At 37.8% G+C, this 25340-nt stretch overlaps 1 long non-coding RNA gene across 1 annotated transcript in view; it reads left to right on the forward strand.

The window, feature by feature from the left end:
* Positions 1-15804, forward strand: part of LOC131749252 (uncharacterized) — a 78698-nt gene extending 62894 nt beyond the window's left edge. Inside the window, exon 4 of the long non-coding RNA XR_009333323.2 lies at positions 15706-15804. This is a non-coding gene — a long non-coding RNA (uncharacterized lncRNA). The remainder of the gene's footprint in view (positions 1-15705) is intronic.
* Positions 15805-25340: the final 9536 nt, after the last annotated feature.

A 25340-nucleotide genomic window follows, 5' to 3' on the forward strand; every position in this document is an offset into this window, starting at 1 on the left:
TTCTTGAGGTAGAATTGTATTGCTATAAACTTCCCTCTTAGAACTGCTTTTGCTGCATCCCATAGGTTTTGGGTCATTGTGTTTTCATTGTCATTTGTTTCTAGGTATTTTTTGATTTCCTCTTTTATTTAGTCAGTGATCTCTTGGTTATTTAGTAGCATATTATTTAGACTCCATGTGTTTGTATTTTTTTACAGTGTTTTTCCTGTAATTGATATCTAGTCTCATAGCACTGTGGTTGGAAAAGATACCTCTTACAATTTCAATTTTCTTAAATTTACTAAGGTTTGATTTGTAACCTAAGATATGATGTACCCTGGAGAATGTTCCACGAGCGCTTAAGAAGAAAGTGTATTCTATTGTTTTTGGATGGAATGTCCTATAAGTATCAATTAAGTCCATCTTGTTTAATGTGTCATTTAAAGCTTGTGTTTCCTTATTTATTTTCATTTTGGATGCTCTGTACATTGGTGAAAGTGGTGTGTTAAAGTCCCCTACTATTATTGTGTTACTCTCAATTTCCCCTTTATGGCTGTTAGCATTTGCCTTATGTATTGAGGTGCTCCTATGTTGGGTGCATAAATATTTACAATTATTATATCTTCTTCTTGGATTGATCCCTTGAGCATTATGTAGTGTCCTTCTTTGTCTCTTGTAACAGTCTTTATTTTAAAGTCTATTTTGTCTGATATGAGTATTGCTACTCCAGCGTTCTTTTGATTTCCATTTGCATGGAATATCTTTTTCCATTCCTTCACTTTCAGTCTGTATGTGGCCCTAGGTGTGAGGTGGGTCTCTTGTAGACAGCATATATACAGGTGTTGTTTTTGTATACATTCAGCCAGTCTATGTTTTTTGGTTGGAGCATTTAATCCATTTACATTTAAAGCTAATTATTGATATGTATGTTCCTATTACCATTTTCCTAAGAATTTTGGGTTTATTTTTGTAGGTCTTTTCCCTCTCTTGTGTTTCCTGCCTAGATAAGTTCTTTAGCATCTGTTGTAAAGCTGGTTTGGTGGTGCTGAATTTTCCTAGCTTTTGCTTGTCTGTAAAGGTTTTAATTTCTTTGTCAAATCTGAATGAGATCCTTGCTCTGTAGAATAATCTTTGTTGTAAGTTTTTCCCTTTCATCACTTTAAATATGTCCTGCCACTCCCTTCTGGCTTGCAGAATTTCTGCTGAAAGATCACCTGTTAACCTCATTGGGATTCCCTTGTATGTTATTTGTTGCTTTTCCCTTGCTACCTTTAATATTTTTTCTTTGTATTTAATTTTTGATAGTTTGATTAGCATGTGTCTTGGCATGTTTCTCCCTGGATTTATCCTGTATGGGATTCTCTGTGCTTCCTGGACTTGATTGACTATTTCCTTTCCCATATTAAGGAAGTTTTCAACTATAATCTCTTCAAATAAAAATCTCTTTTTCTCTTCTTCTGAGACCCCTATAATTGGAACGTTGGTGTGTTTTATGTTGTCCCAGACGTCTCTGAGACTGTCCTAAATTCTTTTCATTCTTTTTTCTTTATTCTGCTTTGCAGTAGTTATTTCCGCTGTTTTGTCTTCCAGGTCACGTATCCGTTCTTCTGCCTCAGTTATTCTGCTCCTTCTAGGGAATATTTTTTTTTTTTTTTTTTTTTTTTTTGCGGTACGTGGGCCTCTCACTGTTGTGACCTCTCCCTTTGCGGAGCACAGGCTCCGGACGCGCAGGCCCAGCAGCCATGGTTCACGGGCCTAGCCACTCCATGGCATGTGGGCAAAGCACAAACCCGTATCCCTTGCATCGGCAGGTGGACTCTCAACCACTGCGCCACCAGGGAAGCCCCTTCTAGGCAATTTTTAACTTCATTTCTTGTGTTGTTCATCATTGTTTCTTTGCTCTTTAGTTCTTCTAGGTCCTTGTTAAATATTTCTTGTATTTTCTCCATTCCATTTCCAAGATTTTGGATCTTCAGTATCATTACTCTGAATTGTTTTTCAGGTAGAGTGCCTATTTCCTCTTATTTGTTTGGTCTGGTAGGTTTTTACCTTGCTCCTTCATCTGCTGCGTATTTCTCTGTCTTTTCATTATGCTTAACTTCCTGTGTTTAGGGTCTCCTTTTTGCAGGCTGCAGGTTCATAGTTCCTGTTGTTTCTGGTGTCCACCCTCAGTGGGTAACGTTGGTTCAGTGGGTTGTGTAGGCTTCCTGGTGGAGGGGACTGGTGCCTGTGTTCTGGTGGATGAAGCTGGATCTTGTCTTTCTGGTGGGCAGGACCGTGTCTGATGGTGTGTTTTGGGGTGTCTGGGAACTTATTATGATTTTAGGCAGCCTCTTTGCTAATGGGTGGGGGTGTGTTCCTGTCTTGCTAGTTGTTTGGCATGGAGTGTCCAGCACTTGAGCTTGTTGGTTGTTGAGCTGGGTCTTAACTTTGAGACGGAGATCTCTGGGAGAGTTCTTGCTGATTGATATTACATGGGGTCGGGAGGTCTCTGGTGGTCCAACGTCCTGAACTTGACCCTCCCACCTCAGAGACTCAGGCCTGACATCCGGTTGGAGCACCAAGACCCTTTTAGCCACATGGCTCAGAAGAAAAGGGAGAAAACAAGAAAGAAGGAAAAAAACAAAATAAAATTAAAAAGGTATTAAAATAAAAAATATTTTTTTTAAAATTAAAATGTATAAAAAAGAAAGAGAGCAACCAAACCAATAAACAAATCCACCAATGATAACAAGCACTAAAAACTATACTAGGATAAACATACAAATCAGAAACTTGTCAGTTGCATACAGCAAACCCCAAGTCTACAGTTGCTCCCAAAGTCCACCACCTCAATTTTGGGATGATTTGTTGTCTATTCAGATATTCCACAGATGCAGCATACATCAAGTTGATTGTGGAGATTTAATCCTCTGCTCCTGAGGCTGCATGGAGTACTTTCCCTTTCTCTTCTTTGTTCATACAAAGAAGATTTCAGCTTTGGATTTGGCCCCGCCTCTGCATGTAGGCCACCCTCTGGTGTCTGTTGTTGGCCCAGAGAGGAGGGGGTTAAAGGAGCGGCTGATTAGGGGACTTTGGCTCACTCAGGCTGGGGAGAGGGAGGAGTACGGAATGCGGGACAATCCTGTGGCGGCAGAGGCCAGTGTGATGTTGCAGCAGCCTGAGGCACGCTGTGTGTTATCCCAGGGAAATTGTCTCTGGATCATGGGACCCTGGCCGTGGCAAGCTGCACAGGCTCCCAGGAGGGGAGGTGTGGATAGTGACCTGTGCTTGCACACAGGATTCTTGGTGGCTGCAGCAGCAGCCTGAGTTTCATGCCCGTCTTTGGCTTCTGCGCCGATAGCCACAGCTTGCGCCTGTCTCTGGAGCTCATTTAGGCAGTGCTCTGAATCTCCTCTCCTCGTGCACCCCAAAACAATGGTCTCTTGACTCTTAGGCAGGTCCAGACTTTTTCCCGGACTCCCTCCCGGCTAGCTGTGGCACACTAGCCCCCTTCAGGCTGTGTTCACACAGCCAACCCCAGTCCTCTCCCTGGGATCCGACCTCTTATGTCTGAGCCTCAGCTCCCAGCCCCCACCTGCCCCAGCGGGTGAGCAGACAAGAGTCTCAGGTTGGTGAGTGCTGGTCAGCACTGATCCTCTGTGCAGGAATCTCTGCACTTTTCTCTCTGCACCCCTGTTGCTGCACTCTCCTCCATGGCTCCAAAGCTTCCCCCTGCCTCACCTCTGGTTTCCACCAGTGCAAGGGCTTCCTAGTGTGTGGAAACTTTTCCTCCTTCACAGCTCCCTCCCAGAGGTCCAGGTCCTGTCCCTATTCTTTTGTCTCTGTTTTGTTTTTTTCTTTTGCCCTACCCAGTTACGTGTGGATTTTCTTGCCTTTTGGGAAGTCTGTCATCTTCTGCCAGCTTTCAGTAGGTGCTCTGTAGGGGTTGTTCCACATGTAGATGTATTTTTGATGTATTTGTGGGGAGGATGGTGATCTCCACTTCTTAACTCCTCTGCCATCTTAAAGATATATCAGTGTATATACACTCTTGAAGGAGCTAGATGACCAGCCATTCTGTGCTGTCTTAAAGAATATGTTACTATATATTTTCAGAGTTAAAAGGAAACCTGAATGACTGTCTTATCAATTTCCCATACTTCAAGTGGAGTCACATATAAGTTAGGTCATACCAGTGAGATATTACCCAATTTTGATCTTTCTCTAGCAAAAGCCTTCCTTCTCAATACCCAACTTCTAGTGAATTTAGCAAACCTCACAGTGAGGAAAACCTTCATAAATAACTTCCCTTTCAATCAGGTCCATTTTTTGCTTCTGTCCTCTACAGAGGACAGCTGTTCCAAGTGTGTTTGAGATTCTTGAGTTTCTTTTGACCATTTTAACATCTTGATTTTGGAGATTTTGTTTTATTCTCCTTTTTTTCTTCCTTTTTGTCAAAAGCATTTTGTCATCTGGCTTTTTTATTTTTCTATAAGTTAAATACATTAATCTTGGTTGGAGAATATTAGGACAGCATTTGAGATAAGTTGAGACCCGCTAGGATGTTTTATATTTGACCTTGGGATTCATTGCTTTATGTGTAGTAATATTTTGAGTTCTTGAAAGTTGCCAGTGATACCTATATCTTACTCTTTTCTTAGTCAGATTACTTGATTTTCCCTAATATTTCTCATAACTACATAATATATATATATAGTTATGATAGTTTTATACATGCTAACCATGTAAGCAGAATATGTATTATCAGTATTATCAATATGTATTATCTAAAAATAGATTGGTATTTTTCCCTAAAGAACTGTCTGAACTAAATATATTTATAGATTTATAATTCAAGTGATTAAAGGTAGGGATATCGATCTTTAATATGTAAATAGATTATATTTTACAACAGTAAATAATCAGCAAATTTTAATTTTGTCTATTTTTATTCAGTTTTAGAATGATGCCAAGGAATTTAATCTTAAAATATTGTAATTCATATAGTTGAGGAAAAATATTTTTATGTTATATAAGGGAATAAAACTTTTATTTTTTTTTTAATAAATTTATTTTTTATTTTATTTATTTTTTGCTGCACTGGGTCTTTGTTGCTGCATGCGGGCTTTCTCTAGTTGCAGCAAGTGGGGGCTACTCTTCATTATAGTGCGCAGTCTTCTTATTGCGGTGGCTTCTCTTGTTGCGGAGCACGGGCTCTAGCCATGTGGGCTTCAGTAGTTGTGGCATGCGGGCTCAGTAGTTGTGGCTCACGGGCTCTAGAGCGCAGGTTCAGTAGTTGTGGTGCACGGGCTTAGTTGCTCTGCGGCATGTGGGATCTTCCCAGACCAGGGCTCGAACCTGTGTCCCCTGCATTGGCAGGCAGATTCTTAAGCACTGCACCACCAGGGAAGCCCAGAATCAAACTTTAAAAAAAATTATTATACTGTGTCCCACATCTAATAGGATTTTGTTTATTATATTATTTTTTTTATAAGGGCATAACATTTTGCCGTAAAATGGAATTGTTTGGACTGGTTCTTTAGTTTAGAATGATAGGTAATACTGCTTCTTTTTTTTTCTCTCTCTCTCTTTACTGTGAGAAGCTGTATCTGATGTTTTATCTTGCTGTAAAAAATTCAGTCTATCCAATTAGTTAATTTTTTGAAGTTGGCATTATGGCAGCCCATTCATTTGAGTCTCACCCTATAGCTTAAGCAATCAATTCAGTTTGCATGGAAAGGGCATAAGGACAGAGAAGGGTTGTGAAAATTCTCACTGAAGGAAGAATCGTGAAGCTGGAATCATCATTTGTCCTGATTTATCTCAGTTTCCTTTAATATGGGAATATTAATGCTCTCTTTCTCTGTTCACTCCAAAATTATGTTTTAAGTTTAAATCCAAATCTAGATTTAGGATTATTTTTTAGTTTTGAAGAGCAGGTCAGCATTTTCCATCTTAGATATCATGTTTATTAGAAATCTAGGCTGTGCCACTTGAGTAGAGGAATTTCTTAACTCCAAAATTTATGAGACTTAGATTAGGAGAAAAATATGGGATTTTCTTTCCTTAAAACATGTTTTTATTGGGACAGCCTGTTTGCCGTTGCAGCTTAAAACTGATCCCCAAAGAGTAAAGCCTCAATGAATCATTGGGTTGCTTGCCTTGGAGCATGGCCAGGAGCAGTACATTTTCAAGATAAACAGTGCTCAGGCTGAAAGAATGGCATAGATTTCTCAGGTGGAGTGTTCCCACTCCCCTTCCGACATGTACTATATTACAGTGTCTTACAGATAAGCCTTGAGGGAAAGCCAGCCTGAAATAACTTTATTTCATGATAGTTATTTCCTGGATGTATTAGCCAAATGTTTCTTGAATAGTCCAGAGAACATGGCTTTGAATTCATTGACACTCACTGGTTGATGCCTGTTTTTATGTTCATCTCCACATTTTAATAAAGCAGGGGCCCTGATACCTGTTTTGTTCATTGCTGTATCCTGACTCTTAGCACAGAGCCTTGCCCAGACCAGGTGCTCAGTACGCATTGATTGAATGCATGTTGAATGAATGAATTCAGGTTCACATCAATTGAAATTTGATTATAAACATAAGTCTAGGATGCTGTAAATGCGGCCAAATTATACCAGACTGGAACTTTTGGTCTTTATAATTGGCCATGTTTACGCCTACTGAATAACCATACTATGGTAGTTATGAGTCGACTGATTCTTGTTTATTCGTCACTTCATTCATCCAAAAGATATTTATTTATTACTTTGTCCATGGTTGGCATGTTGCTAGCAGTTAAGATATAGCAATGAGATATATCAGGCCTCTCGGTTATATCAGGATGCATGAGGCATTTGCCTGCTCTCCTTGGTCTTGCCATACTGTATTTGGTTTGTTTAAGGTAAGCACAAAAATATTTACAAAATAAGGTCAATAAGGTGGAGACTGAAATGGTAAGAGTAGGGAGAAATCATGCATTGCTAAGGGATAGAAGAGGTTTACTGAAGAAGCTAGGACTCAAGGATACATAGGATTTCAGAAGGTAAAATTGGTGACAGAGAGCTTCCCAGTGCTGCATGAGTAGTGTGCATGAGTGTGTGAGTGTGTGTGTGTGTGTGTGTGTGTGTGTGTACATTTGAACATTTCACTGGAGAGAAGAGGAATGGGGCAGAATAAGAGAAATATGTTCCAAGACAAATTAATTTTTTTTACCTATGTTAGCACTCTCTCTTACTCTATTCCTACATCTGAGGAGATTGGAGACCCCTGGGGTTAGTGCTTTCGTCTTTGCATTCTCCATGATCCTTTGTCAGTATGTGCTCATGGTCAGGTTTCTGGAACTTACAGTGGCTTGTTTGGATTGAGAGTGCCACTGACTGGTATAATAATGCATTGTTTGGGAGACCAAGATTAGAGACATTTAGGTGTTTCTGCTTGCTCATCTCACCAAAATCAACTATTAATCACAACCTAGTTCAGTTTTTCTAAGTAAGAATGTTACACCTGGGGATTATTTGTGGACATTTTCTTAGAGTACAAAAGTATCTCTTTAAAGCATTGAGCAGATTTTAACAGAAGATAATGCTTGTGATTTTAAAGTTAATACAGTAACAAGCAAACATCATACATTCCCTGAACTTTCATATGAATAAAGTTTAATTTATTTCCTCATTTTATTTTTTCAAATCAATTTTACTAATGTGTATTCATGGAATCTTGTTGACATTTTCTTTATTATCCAAAACTGTACCTTGTTTTCATGCTAAAGTGTTCTCCCCATATTCAGGGACCGATGTGTACAGTGAGTTGTTCTAGATCAGGCATTTATAAAAAGATGATGTATGTACTTGGTGCAGTCCATATAGCCTGTGGAATTATATGAAATCCTACATGCACACATTCAATCCTCATTATTCATGGATTCTGTATATGAAAATTTGCCTACTTAATAAAATTTTTTGTAAACTCCAAATCAATACTCATAGTGCTTCTGCAGTTGTTAGCAGACATGCACAGAGCAGCAAAAATTTGAAGTTGCCCAACATACACTCCCAGCTGAGGTCCATCAAGGCAACCCTTACCTTCCTGTTTCAGTGCTCAGACTGTAAACGTGTCTTTTTCATAGTCTGTTTGGTGCCATGTTTTTCATATTTTTGTGCTTTCTATGGGTGATTTTCCTGTTTTAAATGACTCCCAAGCATACTGCTAAAGTGTTGTCTCGTGTTTCTAAGAGCAAGAAGGCTGTGCTGTGCCTTATGGAGAAACTATATGTGCCAGATAAGCTTCATTCTGGCATGAGTTATGGTGCTCTGACTGTGGGTTCAATGTTAATGAATCAACAGTAAATGTTAAATAAGGTGTCTTTAAACAGAAACGCACATAAAACAAAGGTATGTATTGATTGGTTGTTGAAAATGTTGTGTCCAGACGCTCACAGGAACCTAACCCTGCGTTTCCCCTAGTGATGGTTTAGTATTCGCTAATTCGGTATTCCTGGTGACTGTATAGAACATAACTCCAGTGAATAACAAGAATTGAGGTGCACATGTCTTTCTGGGGCGAGAGACCGTAATACTCATCTGATTCTCCATGGGGACTGTGACTCCCTCAAAGCCTAAGAACCCTTGTTTCTCTTTGGGAGTTCTTCCCATTCTGGTATTCTCAGACTACTAGGCCTGCTATGTAGAAACTGGAGCTAGTGTGCTGGTACTGAAGTGTTAAAGAAAGAGAGCAACACAGAGATCCAGAAACTAGAGATCCACATCTCCACGTCTCCACTGACTGAGTAATCTCACCATTACTGACTTTTGCAGTCAGATGGAGCTGGTTTGAATCCTAATTTTTCAGTTATTAGCTTTGTGATCCTTGGCAAAAATGTTTAACCTCTTTGAGTTTTCTTCTATGTCAAGTAGACACAATAATACCTACCTTGGAAGGTTATTTTACAGATTAAATTAGAGGATGAGTTTAAAGAACCATGTAAAGTCCCTGGGAACAGGCAAAACCATTATTATAAATGTCATATGGTACAGTATACACTTAATAGATCATTGTTGGTTTCTCTCTTTTTCTCCTTCCCACTTGGGAATAGCATGAGATCCATTTTCTAATACCTGGATGAATTAAATTAACTCTGGAATTGCCTCTTTCCTGCAATAACTAGTGGAGAAAGCAGGACGTGCTCTCAGGGCTCTGGTTTTCTTCCTGCTGATTTCTCTGGTCCGGAGAGCCACTGCAGTGATGATGGATGACTGGAGCTCTGGGTGGCACTGTTGGGGAGCACTGTTTTGGTTACAAGGGGGATAACAATCCCCAACTCCTGACCAAGAATGGAGGGCTCATGCTTCAGTGCTCTCCCAGGTGCCTGTCTCCCAAAGGGAAGATGGGGTGACTGTAGCAGTTCAGAGGCCTGTGAATGACACTCCGATGCCCTCTTCACATCCACCTGAAGGGGACTCTGAGGATTTCACTTTCCTAATTTGAGAACCTGAAACCCCATTTCTCCTTAAGAATGTCTTAGGCAAATTATTTCCCTTAGCATTTCAGAATTCCCCTGACATCTTAAACAACGTAAGTATGATGACACATCATTGAAGAATGAGGTTTTCTACATTAATGGATTTTCCAGGTGAAACTGGTCCCTTGCTGTGTTTTGCTTTAATAATTTCACAGAACTGGTCATAAGTGGTATTACACACTTTTTTGACATCTTATATGTGTTTAAATAAAGTGGATAATTTAAACTTTTATTGATTACTTATGAGTGAGCTGCTGTACTATGTTATAGAACATAGCAACTCCCTCAGAGCCTGCTAAAGCTAGTAGATGAATTGTCCACATATATTAATAACCTTAGTTTGCTTACTTTGAGTTTTTTAAAAAATGTTGTTGGGTTTTTGTTACTAGGTGACATAAGTAGGTGAGGAATGACAATGTAGTTCACATTCTTGAATGAGTTATGGTAAAAATGATAAAGTAAGTTCTGATTATTTGCATATCAACACAATCCCAACCATTTGCATCCATATTTGTTTACTAAATATATTGACATTATCATATTTATGAATATAAAGTACTGTAGCATTATAGTAATACATTTTATATTTATATTTAATATATTAATATAACATATTTGAATGGATTAAAATATACACAGGACTTTAATATATATTTTTCCCTCATTCCTACGATTTCTTCTTCCACATAAGCCAATGAAATAGGCCTAGGATGTTTTGTGGCCCGGGATGAAGCTGGTTACTGAGGAGTTTGAAACCTCAAGATAGCCCCACAATTTTACTTTGAATTGGATGGGTTAGTCATAAATATGTTTCCTCAGAGTGCAGTGTTTATATACCAATTCCTGTCTAGTTCTAGGCCTCTGAAGCTGACCCTTAGGTGCCACCATTTTCTGTCTAGAGGTGACATTATACCCAAGGGCTCATAGAATGACCTCACTCCTTTTAGGTCTGGCAAAATTAACCTTTTGTCTGCAATCTCATTCAATTAAAAAAAAACAACAATGGCCAGAATATAAATAAAAACAACAGCAGGCTTTACTCTCCAGTGTGTCTCTTTTGCCCTGGATGGAAATGACCCAACTCAAAGCCCCTGTGCTGATTTACTTTGGTGCTAGCTGAGTGAAGCTGGACCTGGCAGGTAAACTTTCAGTTTCTCTCTGTCCACAACAGCCAAAATGGCCATCTCTGCATAATTTGAAAACTACACAGTCAGTGAAATACAGACAAAGAAATGTGGTTGCTGTGAAATAAAATGACTATCACAAAGGGAGAGATCAAATGTGAGAGAAGGTGCATTTTATGTAAAAAACACAACTGGGTGTCATTCTATTTCAAAGCAACCTAAGTGGAGAGTACAAATATAATGCATGATAATGAAGGTGCCCAATTTTGGAAAGTGGTTTTTAAAATACTGCTGCAGAATGCTATCTAGAGTCTCTTAGGAAAAAGCAAAATCTCATCAGGGACCTTTTCAAGCATAATTTTCTCCTGTTTTAAATGATCTCACGTGAACTGGCTATTAGTCGACTTGGCATAACACTCTATTATTCATTATTTTGACCGCTTGCAAAAGGAACAAAAGGCCTGTTATTAGTAATTTGCCAATTGTTGGGAGACTTAATCTAGGTACTTACAGAGCTCTTTGCCTCATGCTTATTTTGTTGTATGAAGTTGTATGATCTGAGGGTATTCATGGCCCCCTTGTGCTCAACTCATATAATCTCTTCTCAAGTGATTAGAAATGATTGACTCTGGATACCAGGCCTCTGAGCATATTGAAGAAGCCTTTTCTCCTCACGCAGGAGATTCTGGCTTTGGGGGTAAAGAAGGCTTTTCCTTTTATTTGTGTACAGATTTCTTTCTTCTTCTAAGGGTACAGTGAAGATGATTGCATTATTAACAAGGTCATTTGTGACCCACTGAGCACCTCACTGCTTGCTGGAGATGCTGTGTCATATATGGTCCATGCTATGGTATTACTTTTCAGAAGTCCCCAAATTTCCCTCTAAGGGATTGTAGTCCTATAGGGCAAATACAGTGCAAGTGACATAAGAGATAAGTTGCTACATAGGTGCAGAGGAGGAAGAAATCTCTTTCACAAGGCAACAGGACAGGTTCCATGAAAGAAATGTCATGTGCAAAGATGATGAGTATAATTTCAATATGTGGAAATTGTAAGGGACTTTAGGATGGGGTTTATAGATAACATAAAGAATGTGAGTAAAGTAGCAGAAGAATAGAACATATTTCTCCAGAAGCCTAGCTATCAGAAGCAACCTAATACAGAGTGTCCTAAAAGGATTTTAATTGCTCCTTTTTATGATAATGCATATTGCCATGGTTCATGTGATGGCGGGGCTTGTGGTCTGGGAACTGTTTGATAGCATCATGTTGACTGATGAATTCTTATAGGTCTTATGCAATGGCTTTGATCTTAATGTACTACCACAGTAATGTCACAGCCATATTTCACGGTACCTGCTAGCTGTGATTGTGCTTGGCCATTTGTCTGATACATAGCAACCCTTTTGAAGCTCTGAATCATGATTATGCGTATACTTATTTACATACAGTTTATAATGAAAATAAAAAATTGATAGACCACATACAGAATATTTGGGTTTGAATCAAATCTTTTATTTTAATTCATGTTGTTTTGGAGTTAAGATTTCTATATTCTAGAAGTAGCATTATTTTTGAACAGATTGGAGATAAAAAAAAGTATTCCACTGTAAAAAAGCACAGGCTGAGTTGAAAAAGAAAACGACACAAGAAAAACCAGAAAGTTATCCTTTTGGACTGTATTAGAGAATATTTGTAGGGAAATACAGTAGGTATCTGGGTATCAGGATCAGATTAAATTTGCAATGAAAAATAAAACACATAAAAAATTAACTTCAGAAAGGGAAGTTTATACAGAATATATAAGAAACAGCATGTATTGTCTAACAGCTATCTTTCCTCTGGGCTTGAATGTTTTCAAGACTAGCTTGTAGAGTGAAATGAGTTTTATGAAGAATTTGAACAACTCAGCATTTTTAAGGATACAAATTTGAGTTTAAGTGATCTGCTTTTCTCTTTTTTGGAGAGAGGGCGTGTGGGAGTAGGGGAGGGAGAGGGGGATGGATGGAGGGACTGAGGACCTGGTTTGTTACTATCTAATATGGAGCTTCCATTTTGGGCAGCTTCATGCCAATCCCCATCTCTCTTTCCAGCTCTCTGGCTTTGGGCAAGTTTCTTAAATTCCCTATAACTCTATTTCCTCATCTGCAAAATGGAGATAAAATGCCTGTGTGATAGGTTGTTGTGACATATTATTACAAACGTAATAATGTACATAAAGTACGTAACTCTGTGTCTAGTATATATTACCCACTCACTTTAGGTATTTATCACATACCCTTTTTGAGCAAGACACTTTGATTTATACCTCTTACTTAATCCTCATAACAGTCCTGTAAATATTAGTGACTCTCAATTTACAGATAAAAATCTTGAAACTTAAGGGACTAAAGTGGTTTTTACAAGTTTAAACAAACCTAAGGGTAATAGCCAGGAGTTCAACTTAGATTTGACAGTTTCAAGCCTGCAAAAGCACCATTGCATTAAATTCAATCATTCCCTCCCCCTCTCTCTCTCCTCTCCTCTCCATTCCCTTTCCTTCTCTCTGTAGTTCTGATTTCTCCAAGTAGAGACTTTAAAAAAAAATGTTCCTTATGATAACACACAAATCATATGGAATGAAACAATATTTTCATTCCAGTAAGTTGAAATAAATATGATGACATCATTATATCTCCAAACACCATTAATTCCCTTCAAAAATATATCCCATTCTTTATTTTTTATGCTCAAGTAATGCATATTAATTGTAGAGACATTAGGAAATATAAATAAAAAATAAATATTCAATATCCAAAGACAGTCATAGGTAACATTTTAGTGCGTGTCGTCAATTCATACCTATTCATATACTATTTTTCCTTCTTATAGCAGTATCATATTAGAGTTTGGTTTATAATGGGCTGTTTTTACTTAATGATCATTCAAAACTATCTTTCCAAATTGGTAAATGTACGTCTACATAATCATGTCTATCAGCTACATAGCATTCCATTGTATAAAGGCACCTGTTTAAATAATCCTTGTTATTGGATACTTTTTTTTTTTTCCGGTTTTCTACTTTTATAAGCTGTAGACTCTTGCATATACATTTTTGTGCCATTGGCCAATTATATATCCTTAGGATAATTCCCTAGAAGTGGGACATATGGGTTGGTGTTTATACCCTTCTCTGGCTCTTAATGTATATTGCCAAATTCCTTCCGTTAAAGAAAGGATCAAATTATACTCCTCCTAGCAATGTATGAGAATGCCCATTTTACACGCCCACACTAATGGTTATCAGGCCTTTTAATCTTTGACAACTCCATTAGGCAAAAAAATAATGTGACTTTATTGCTTTTCTTTGCATTCCAGTGTCTATCCATTCTATAATAATCACATTTCTAAGACTACTATCTAAACAAAATGTAAATTCATTAGGTGAAAGACAAAATATCTATATACTTAAATATTTATATCGGACATCCGTCTAAAGTAGAATAAATCCTGAAAGGCATTTGAGACACTACTTGGCAGAAAACCATGGATTAACAGTATACAACCTTATTAAGAACATCCTTGAATTTTATTTTAAACCTCAAGCTCATTGTTCTTAGAGCTCATTTGCTAAAGTAATCTCCTCCTGAAAATGACAAACCCTCCCCTAGGAAGAATCTCAAGTGAGAGGAAGGGAGAAGGTTATGGAAGCTAAGCCTTGGCATCACCTGACTTTTGTGACCACGTGGGACTTCATTCTCCTTCAGTCTTTGTTTTGGGGAATATTGAACAGAATTGATAGTCTGACCCTTCATGAATGTGTGTCCCCATTCAGAAAAAGAAAGAAAGAACTTACTAAACAATACATAGCTACTGCTTTGTTTTAAACAAAATTCTTATATTGCCCCACAAAGAAAACACTGGAGTAGTATTGTCTTTCCATATACTCTACATCAGCTTGCCAAATGATTATTTATGCTGTGCAGTTGGGTTACACCATTTACACACACACACACACACTCTCACACACATCTTACTAGGTGCCAAAAAATAATGGCCAGCTACCACTAAGAAGATAATGTCTTTAGGGTTCTTAATTAACCTCAATTTGGAAACTGAACAAGTCTAAGCTATGTTTTGCTAAACATGATTTTGCCACTTAATTTTACCCTTCCTCCATATTATTTAAACCATCATGTAATTTCAAATTTCATACCAAAAATTAATTTATATTTGAATCAGCAGCACTTTATTAAGAGGCACATATCATTTAAAGAGACTTCCTTAGAATAGGAAGTTTCATTTAGCTAAATCTAAGGAAACTAAGATAGTCAACTCTTTGTTTGTTTGATTATAGCCTGGCATCTCATATTATCCAAGTGCATTCCTTGACCAGACACATTTAATAATCGGTTAAACCAGGTTCAAGAGAAAAGTACCGCTCTGTTATTAAAAGGAAACTTAATTATTGCATCTCCATTGGGAACATCATAAAATCCATAATAAAGTTTACTTTGTGCACTGACCACAGGGTACTTGATCTTGGCATTCCATGGTGCTTCTCATACTTCAAAGGTTGAAAGCACAGTGAAATTTCAGTCAGCAACGTTTGGTTCCACTTCCTGGGAATGAGATAGCTTAAGTCTGTGAATTACTCAAAAAGAATCAAAATGTGAGTGCAATGATAGATGTTGATGTTTTTTTTTTTCCAATGTATATAAAAAGGCACCTTTTCCAAATGCCCCCTGTTTGTGTTCAAAATGAGCTAGAGGAACTCTATAGTATATTCACTGTGAAGGAATCAAGAATTATGAAACACTTAGAATTTATGAAGGAACAAAATATCACAAAACTGTGGAGTGATACCCCAGATTCACTGAATAATCTGAGAAAGAAATGGAAGGGATAATATGAGCTAACACTTACATGGTGCTTATTATCTGCTAGATACTGTTTTTAGTGCTTAGTAGATATTAATTCTTTCAACCCTCCAGACAGCCCTGTGAGGTATTTTATTTGTCCAAGAGATCAATAAGACACAGAGAGGTTAAATATCTTGCCAAAGATCACAGAGCTGGTAAATGGCAGGACTGTAATATGAATTTTCTTCTGATTTAAGATGGTACGTCTAGATGGCCAGGTGAAAACCGAGCACTGCTGAGCGAGCCCCAAGGAAAAGTGCAGCCTCCACACGAAGTTTTATTATTGGCTTCTGAGGAAGTGGTAAGTTTGCAAATATCATCACACATTTAAATGCTTTAAGAACTAATGTGACAGCTTGACATTTGGGGAAGAAACTGTGCTGGTTTCTAAGGTCTGAGTCTGCCACTGAATATCTGGGGAATCTGGGTTAAAACATGTCATTTTCTGGGGCTCAGTTTCTTCTGTGTAAAACAAAAGGGATGGATGATGTGCAAAAAGATTCTACAGTTCTTTTATGCTTAAGCATAAGCACTTTGTTGTGGTCTGGTGGGGAAATCTGTCTACAGAGACCTCACAGAGGACACAATGGTAGTGTTCTCTGCCATGACGTGGATTCAGTGAAAGGACTTGATCGTATTCTGAGATACTTCACGGTCTTTTCCTTCTCTAAATTCTTCACCTAACAGGTTAAAGCAGAAAGGATAGTGGGGGATAAGCTTCAGTGATGGGGTATTGATACCAGCAACAGACACATATTCTTATCTGAAATTCAGATCAAATGATTCCACCCTTGAGAGCATTCCCTGACAATGGCCTTTCCAGCAGCATGAATCTGCCAACAGAGGCCAGTAGTTAATTTCAATCAGCCGGCTTTGCTGGTATTGCTGCTCCCATTTTAGATTTACAAAGCCATTCTTGATGAAGACAATAAAAGCCCCTTTTTCCTCTTGTGCTGCTATGCTCTGACACTTTATCAAACCACACAGACAGAGGGTTGTTCTTAAATATATATAAAATGGAGCAAGCTCACAAATCATGCTTTGATATTGCACTGTGGAAACACCAAGGTTAAAAGGTAAATCTGTGGTGAAACAGTATTGATTAATTGATGTAAGAAAGGTCAGGCTAATCTTTATCTTGCTTGAAAGACTAGTTCTACATGGCAGGTCTGTTGAAATGGTTCCTATGTAAAAAGATTTTTTAAAAAAAAGGAAACCTGGGCTTCCCTGGTGGCGCAGTGGTTGAGAGTCCGCCTGCCGATGTAGGGGACGCGGGTTCGTGCCCCGGTCCGGGAAGATCCCACGTGCCGCGGGGCGGCTGGGCCCGTGAGCCGTGGCCGCTGAGTCTGCACGTCCGGAGCCTGTGCTCCGCGACGGGAGAGGCCACAACAGTGAGAGGCCCGCGTACCGCAAAAAAAAAAAAAGAAAAAAAAAAAAAAAAGGAAACCTAATGCAAGACAATGGGGAAATCTCATCAAACAGTCACTCAGGAAGTTAAAGCACTAAAACAGGAACTGGAAGGTGGATGTTATTTAGATTTCTGTGTGTTTTGAATAGGCTTTCTTGGAAATACCTTCACCAGTGAAGCAGTTGTAGGAGAAGTAAAAGCAGTGATGTAAAGCCTTAGGCCTGCCCCAAGAAGACCAGAAAAGGGGGCTTCATACTCCTCTTTCCAACAAGGCTGAAATCTGTTGAAGCAGAAGACCTAACTTGTCTGACCTTCAGGTCCTGCCTAGGTTAAAGACTGTTGCATAGTGTTTCTCACAAGAAGGCTTCCGTATAGTATCTCCAGGGTCTGGTGGGAAGAGGAAGAGGAAGAGGGAATTATCCCCTCCATACCTTGAGATGCACAGACAACTAAGAACAGCTTGCCCAACCCACTTCTGGCCCAAGAGAGAGAATGAGGTTTCAGAGGTAATATTTAGGATTCGGAGAAAACAAAGAAACAAAGGAGGAAGGACTAGTGGCTGGGTGGGGGGAGAAAGAAAAATATAAGGACTACGAGGACAGGATGCCAATCCTGAATTACAGCACTGTTGAATGAAAAGAAGGGCCAGGGGATGGTAGTGGGAGGGGTTGGAAATGGGAATGAATGCTGGAAGTTTTGTCTCATTATGCTCGAATCTGAAAAGACCTTCAGTAAGTGTCTGAACCTCAATAGGCTAGCCTATGATGTAGTCTTAAGCAAACCCAGAAACCTCAGAGGCTCACTATAAGTTTATTTTTGGCCCTGGGTGATACTCCTGCCTCTTACAGCTATGGCATTTGGAACATGTAGTCTTACCACAGCAATGAGGAGATGCCTGAGATTTTTTTTTCCAGTGTTATTGAAAAATAATTGACATACATCACTATATAAGTTTAAGGCATACAGCATGATGATTTGATTTACATATATTGTGAAATGATGACCACAATAGGTTCAGCTAACATCCATCTTCACATGAGATGTTTTGAAAGACAGATCTGGAAGTAGATTACATCATCTTTCTTATATCCTACTGTCCTGGATACAGTCACAAAACCTTCAGCTAACTGCAAGGGAGACTGGGAAATATGCCATAAAATGTTACTTGTCTAGGTTTACCTTAGAACAGCAGGGATTTAGGTTTTCATAAAGAAAAGTTTCCAAAGACTGCATTGTTAAATACTGGAAGGAGCTACCATGGGATGTTTAGGGAACTTATTTGCTATTCTCTCAGATACTCAAGGTAGGAGATCAGACTCATTTTTCTATAAGTTCTATTCTTTATACAATTTTATGCTTCTATAACTATATAGGCTTTTTGTTTGCAAGGGAAAACATGAAAAGTAAGCTAGATATTTGGAATTATTTTCTTATCAAACTGATTTAATTATCCATGGCTACTTCCTACAAGTAAGTAGGGAAATTTTATGTTAAGAAAGCAGAGGCACACACACACAAAAATGGAATCAGAAATTAAATGTGTTTTATTCACAGATTTACCCATTTTGTGGCTTAAGGCCAGCATTTTAAATAATAAACACTTAAAGACATAAATCATAATTTGGTACAAATCCATATGTAAAATATAAGATCTAACCTTAGCATTATAGTCACTGGAATTCTTATAGTCTGTATGTGACACATTTTGCATTTTTGTGTTATTTGCTTCAATATATGTTAATAGATGGTAATTACATGCTTTTCATTTGGACAACCCTTATCCAAAAATTTTTTAATATTTGCACATCTAATGGGTCGCACACAGCTATTGATCATTTGGATCAGAGTTCAGTTTGAACTGCTGCTGGTTAGATTAGAAATTGTAATCATGGTAAAATATAAATTACAAGGTCTCTGAAGATCAGTTCTGTTTTCAGATTAGATGTACTTTTAGATATGAAACATCAAATAGGGAAGGTTAGAGAAGGTCTGTGATGGTGTCATTTTATGGGTTTTCTAAGGAATATATCCAGAGATCCTTGCTACTCTTTCCCTCACTATATCAGGAATGTGAAATTTATAGGGAATGACATTTTATTACAATAAAGATGGTGAAAAAAATCATAAATTATTTGTGAATTAGAAAAGGATGCTTATTTATATTTTGTAAATATAAATTTTGGTATAATAAATCAAATGCTCTATAATTAAAGTTATGCAATTTTTAATATATAGAGACTTGGTTTGGATTAGAGGAATCTAAATGAAGATTAATTTAGATGAAGCAAACCTCTGGTGACTTCAGTGTTAAAAGGATTTTATCTTTGCTTTAAAAAATTATTTTTGTCTAATTATAAAAGAAATACATTCTCATTGTAGAAAATTTAGAAAATTCAGAAAACTCTATTCAAGAAAACAAAGAACATTCACATTCATGAACCCAAATGTGTTTTGATTAACATCTTGAAACATCTCGTTTCAATTCTTTTCTTTGAAATTTTTTATGAAATATTTTAAGCATACACAAATATAGAAAATGATATAACAAAGCCACACACACATCTACCACCTAGATTTAAATGTGTTACCTTTTTGCTATATTTACTTCAGGTATCTCTTACTGATAAATACATATATTATAGATATAGATAGAGATACTCCACTTCTTTCTCCTCCCTCCTTTTTCCAGACTTAACTATTATTGTGACATTTCCATTTTGTAATTTTGCTATTATCATCCATAAACAATATATAAAATTGTTTTTACATTTAAAAAGTATATGTTTTAGCAGCAGCAGCAGCATGGTGAACACTTATGAAGTACTTACTGTCTTTCAGGCACTGTCCTGAGGCATAGTACACGAACTAACTGTAGAAGGTGGGTGCTATTATTATCATCCTCATCTTATAAACAAGGAAACTGAGTTACAGAGAGGTTAATTAACTTGCTCAAGGTCATACCCCTACTCTTTTCTAGCTTGCTTTTTTACACAACACTGTGTTTTTAGATTTATCCATGTTGATACATATGACCCTAGTTCATTTATTGTAACTGCTGTATAGTATTCTATTATATGAATGTCACAGTTGATTCCCCTACTGATAGAACTTTGAAAATCCTTTATGTATCCCTTATGCATATCTGTGAGAGTTTCTTTAGGGGAGTTACTTAGAAGTTGAATTACTAGGTTATAAATAATGTACTTTTTAGATTCTATATAATTATAGAAAAATTTATATATTGATCTTATAGCTATCTCATTGCTTTGCTAAACTTTGTTATTAATTCTAGTTATCTGTGTTTTTTCTATACTGATAGTTATATTTTCTGTGAATAGTGACAGTTTTTTCCTTCTGTTTCAATTTTACATATTTTCTTCTCTTTCCTTCTTCTTCTCTACCTCCCCTCCCTTCCCCTTCCCTCCCCTCCCCTCCTTCCCTCCCTCCCTCACTTCCTTCCTTCCTTCCTTCCTCCCTCCCTCCCTCTCTGTCTCTGTCTCTCTTTTCTTTCTTCTCTTACTAGACCAAGGCACCTAGTTCAATGTGGAGGAGGGGTGGTGACAGAGATAATAGTTGTCTGTTTCCTAATTGTAAAGAGAATGCCTTATTAAGTGTGTGTTTGTTGCTGGTTTGCAGTAAGTACTCCTTAGGTTGAGGAAGCTTCCTCTATTTTTAGCTTGTTAAGAGTTTGGTTAGATTTTATTGAATGCTTCTCTGTGCCTTTTCAGAGGATTATATGGTTTTTCTCTTTTAATCTCTTAATGTGGAAATTATATTAGTACAATTTCTAAGTTTTAATAATCTATGTATTCCTAGAACAATATTTAGTCATGATATATTACTTGTCATGATGTTGTCGATATTGTTTTCTAACATTCCATTTAGAGTTTTTACATCTGTATTAAAAATGAGATTTGTCTATGATTTTCCTTTTATGAATTATCTTGTACATTGTTGATATCAAGATTTTTAGCTTTATAAAATGAGTTGGAACTTTGTTATTTTTTAAAAATTTCTTCAGAACAGTGTGCATAATGTTAAAATTATATGTCCCTTTAAGTTGTGGTAGAACTTGCCTATAAAGCTGTTAGGGTAAGGTTTTGGGGGAGATAATAGTGGAGATTTTTACTGATTCTATTTGTTAAATGGTTATAAAGTTATTAAGTTTTTCTATTTATTATTGAGTTCACCATGGTAAGTTATATAGTTTTCTAGTTAATTTGCTATTCTGTCTGAGCTTTCCAATTTATTGGCAGGAAATTTTTCATAGCATCCCCTTTTTGATTTGAAAAAGCTTTACCATCCTTTTCCTCTCATTTTATTCCTAACGTTGATATGTCTTTTTTCTTTTATTCTTAATTAGTTTTGCCAAAGGATTGTCTGTTTTTTTTAATTCTTAGATATGGCAATCCTCTAAGAACCTCTTTGTAGGATTAAAAAACCTCTTTAGATATGGTAAACAGAGGCTTGACTTAAGCCTCCAAAAGAGTCATAGCTGCTGTCCATTCACATTACTGAGGAAGTTCACAAACCCAGAGCCCTTAGAGTGAAGGAAGGGCTTCATACTACAAACATCTCAGGGTGGCAGATCTCCCAATCCACATACCCTCTGCAGTGTGACCTCCCCCATCGAGGGGACACTCCCCCATCAAGAAATGGAGTTTATTTCTTGGTTCCCTTGAACCTGGGTGAGCTCTGTGAATGCTTTAACCAACAGAATATGCTAGAAGTGTCCTTGTGCCAGTTCCAGGTGTACCTTTTAACTAGGCTAGCAGCTTCTTTCTGGCTTCTTGGAAGCTAGTGAAGGGGTGAGAAATGTGACTATCCTAAGACCACCATACTATGAAAACTAAAAAACAGAAAGAGAGAGGAAGACCAAGGAGTACCAAGGTGCCAGGCCTGTGAATGAAAAGCCATCGTGGATGTCCAACCCAGTCAAGCTTTTAGATGACTCCAGCCCTAGCTCCCTCTGACTACAAAGTATGGGAGACTCTAAGCAAGAAGTACCCATTGGAGCCCATTCAATTATAGAAATGTGAGCAATAATAATTATGTGTTCTTTTAAACTTCTTAATTTAGGGGTTGTTTGTTACACAGCCATAGATACCTGGAATAAGTATCAATTGTGAGAATCTTCTCTCTCAGCCTTCCATCAAACAGGATGAATATGCATGATAAATAGAGATACAGAAATCATTAAGAGACTATTGTATATCAGCTCCGAGGTAATACTGTTCTCCAAAGGACCCAGAATGCCACTGTGGTATCGTTCTCAAAGTTGGACCATATGGACATTGAGTGATAAATGGAGTGTCCACCTCACAGTGGGCCCAGTGAGTCTGAAATTATCCCATACATATTTTCTGAGTTTCTTTTGTATCAGAAGTCAATGTGTATTGTTTAAAGCTGATAAATCAACTAATAGATGTAAATATATTACCTAGTGCTATAAAAGTGTCTTATTTAAAGCTGTAAAGAATGTAATAACTAAGATCAAAGGGAAAAGACGGCAGCTGCAAGGAAATAGAATAATAGGAATTTCTTCATCATTTACAACAGGAAGTAAATAATAATTAAAGAAATAGAAGATTAAGCTAGTTATATGTTGTTAGATTAAGAATAAGAGCTACTATTCACATAGTGCTTACCTGGCTCTGTTATAACTGCCTTGTGAAAATTAACTCATTTAATCTTTACAACAATCCTTTGAGTTAGGTATTATTACTTGTCCTCATTTTATAGATGAGGAAACAGTCAGAGAAAGGTTAAATATAATTAGCCCAAAGTCACATAGAAAGGATACAAATAGTTGTAATGGTAGCCACTACAAGAAGCCAAAACAGACTACAAATCTCAAATCAGGTTGTTGGTTTCTGGGTGCAATAATTCTGGCAGTCAGACAGTTTCGTCTGGATACTCTTGAGTCTGCATAGTCTCCAGCCTTACTCTTCCTTTCCTGATAATTTGAAGCCAACATCCCAGACGTAATGCACAGATTACTGTTCATTTCTTATGGGAGAGGACATGTGTCTCTCTCTGCATTTTCAGACTGCTCCATGTTGTAGGATGGAGAATTTGTTAGGGCTGAAGAGAGGGAGTCCTGATGTCCATTTTGGAAGAGGAGACTGGAGAAATAACTCCTTTGGTGTGTGGGGCAGCAAAGTAAAGCAATGGTAATATCAAACTATGTTGAATTTGTAGCCACACATTCATCACTGCCCTGTGGGGAATTTTTCTCTTTCCTCCTAGAGTTTAAAAAAAACCTTTATAATTATAGTGAAGTAAATTCTTTGATCCCTGTCCCTGACATTAAAACAGTAAAAAATAATATGCTCAGGTGCTAATCCATGAGTTGATCTTTTAAATGTCTCTCTAATTGAAGTAAGACGGATATTAACCCTGGGAAAAGTGTCATGGGCAGCAAAACATTCTTGACTTCGCAGCTCACAGGATGAGTTGTACCAATCATAGCTTTTTTTTTTTTTCTCAATATTGTTTAATGTAATGGAAGCCAAAGGAACCTACCACCAACTCAGTGTACTTTTTCAGCACATTAACTCAGCCAGTAGAATTAATTTCAAGTTCATTTCTGCATGGATCATTCACAGTGTTAATTTGTGAGTTTGCATGGTGACTGCTTTTTTTTCCCTTTTTTTGCATAACAGGTGTTGGTCACAAAGTGAGTTAATTAATTTTGCCAATTAATTGTTGCTATACTTCTCTTTCTCTTTTTTTTTCTAAAGCAATGGCTGTTTTTTGTCATCACTTGTTGGACTAGATCAGGTGCTCCTCTGTGGTTTTTTAAACACCTCTGTGCACACAGCTACTTTGGCAAGTCAGGAATCAAACTGACAGCCTGTTGGAAAGGCATATCCTGTCAAAAGTCTAAAGAGACACAGAGTGACAGTTCCAGGCTCAAGTGCAAGGCCTGCCTCTCTGTCTTCTTTGGCTGGCTAGGAGCTTGGCTGATGCAGGGCTCCAGTGCCAGATAGCAGAGGCCCTGAAGTAACAAAAACAAGGCCCAGCAAGGTAATTGGGACTGACAGAACATTTACTTATCCCACAGGCATCTCTGCAAGCTGCAGCCACATTTAATACAGCCTATGAGAGTCTGAGCACACACACACTTTTTGCTCTCTCCCTGCTACTTTCATTATTCTTATTTTGTATTTTTGGCATAGGTTTCTTAATCCACTCTTTCTCTAGATTATCTAATGTAATCTGAAGAGTGGTGTAAAAATTTTTTTCCCTCTTGTGTTATAACTCATCATGAACCATCAAGGCAGGAAACACCTAGAAATCCAAATTCAGTTAGATCTGAAGAAGTGAAAGTCCTACTGTGTATCTTTGGGGATCATTCACAATCCATGTTTTCAGCTGCTGTTATTGGTGTACCTGCTGCTAAATGAGAAGGGCAGACTTGAAACTTTGGTTCAGGTTCTTCAAACTTTAGAGTTAACTGGGGACTTACAATCTACTCAAAGGTGAAGATATCAGATCTCAAAAATAAAGAGTAAGAATGATCTTGCAGAGGGAGTGGTCTGGATAAAGAACAGTGCTATTTATACCAGTAGTAGCTGGTAGGTCATACAGGATTGACTCTCCATATACTCCCCCCAAACCCTTCTCTGTGGAGGTAGTTTAGAATTCAGTAAATTTCCAGAAAGACAGATGTATTAGTCCATTCTGGCTGCTGTAACAAAATACCACAGGCTGGGTAACTTATAAACAACAGAAATTTATTTCTCACTTTTCTGGTGGCTGGGAAGTCCAAGGTCAAGGCTTTGGCAGATGAGGTGTCTGGTGAGAGCCTGCTTCTTTAGACAGCTGCCTTTTTAATGTAACCTCACATGGGAGAGAGGGGAAGGATCTCTCTGGAGTTTCTTTTATAAGGATACTAATTTCATCCATTAAGGCTCTGCCTAATACCTAATACCATCACTTTGTGGGTTAGGATTTCAGCATATGAATTATGGGGTGACATAAACATTCAGTCCATTGCAACAGGTTTCCTGGATCACCCAGATTTGTTTTGTTAAGTTAAGGCTTATTTTTACGCATCAAAATATATGATGAGTCAGAATCCAGGACTGGGTCTTAAACAGAAATATGGAGCCCCAGGAATGTTGGAGTCTGATTTTTTTAAAAAGGAGAGTAGCCTAGAGTAGTGGGAATCACAGATTCCTAGTTCTATTGAGGACAAAATTAATGCCAGAAAAAATAAGCTATCTGCCACCAACATGGCTGCTGACCTTTAGAATGGTGAAGGAAGGTTTGGGGAATCTACTTGGCATTTAGATGCCTATGCCAAAAGAGGGCCGTCTAGACTTTTTCTTGCTTGAATCTGGAACTCTTGTAGCAATTTATTCAACAGCCATTTCCTTTACTTCTTCCTTGCCACAGTAAGTTTACTTGGTCTAGTAA

The sequence above is a fragment of the Kogia breviceps genome, chromosome 2 (assembly GCF_026419965.1).
Source record: "Kogia breviceps isolate mKogBre1 chromosome 2, mKogBre1 haplotype 1, whole genome shotgun sequence".
In the NCBI taxonomy this organism is placed as follows: domain Eukaryota; kingdom Metazoa; phylum Chordata; class Mammalia; order Artiodactyla; family Physeteridae; genus Kogia; species Kogia breviceps.